This window comes from Brassica napus, unplaced genomic scaffold, assembly GCF_020379485.1.
Source record: "Brassica napus cultivar Da-Ae unplaced genomic scaffold, Da-Ae ScsIHWf_430;HRSCAF=661, whole genome shotgun sequence".
In the NCBI taxonomy this organism is placed as follows: domain Eukaryota; kingdom Viridiplantae; phylum Streptophyta; class Magnoliopsida; order Brassicales; family Brassicaceae; genus Brassica; species Brassica napus.
Genome location: NW_026016508.1, coordinates 117,072 through 117,708, shown reverse-complemented (window position 1 = coordinate 117,708; position 637 = coordinate 117,072).

The window sequence follows — 637 nt, the reverse complement described above, 5'->3', positions numbered from 1 at the left end:
CTTCTACTCTGTTTCTTCTTATATGTTGTGCTATGGAATGTTTTATGTTGTTACAGGAAAGGATTCATTGATCCTAAGGCCTTGGCCTGATCAAATTCCCATGAAAGTCCCTTGTTCTTGTGTGGGCTGTTCATGGCCGAGATCACTATGATCTGAGCCGATTCTTTTGAATCTGTTTATGGGAATATTTTTCTTCTGAATTATCATGAATTATCATGAATTTTATTTGGTATTTGGATCTCTTTTTAAAGGGGTCAGATTTGACATTTTTGATGATTGTTCTTGACTAGATTGGATCCGACCATGCAATGTGATTTGATTCTTGTTTTGTAATCTAACCTTGTGATTGTGTGGTTGTTTGTGTTGGATCCAGGACCAGAAATGGACCGTGGTAAGGGAAAAGCACCATGAGGACCGCGGCCATGGGAAGATGTGTGGTGATTGGGTTGATTCTGAAAATTGTGTGATTATTGTAGCCTATTGTGCAACTTGTGAACTTATGCGATTCTAGTATGTATTCTATTATTTAGGATGATGAATGATGTATGAACCTTGGTTAATATCTATGAAGTATCTATTTTCATTAGTTGATGCTTGATTGTTTAAGTGTGAATGTTGGAACCTCAAAACTCTGAAA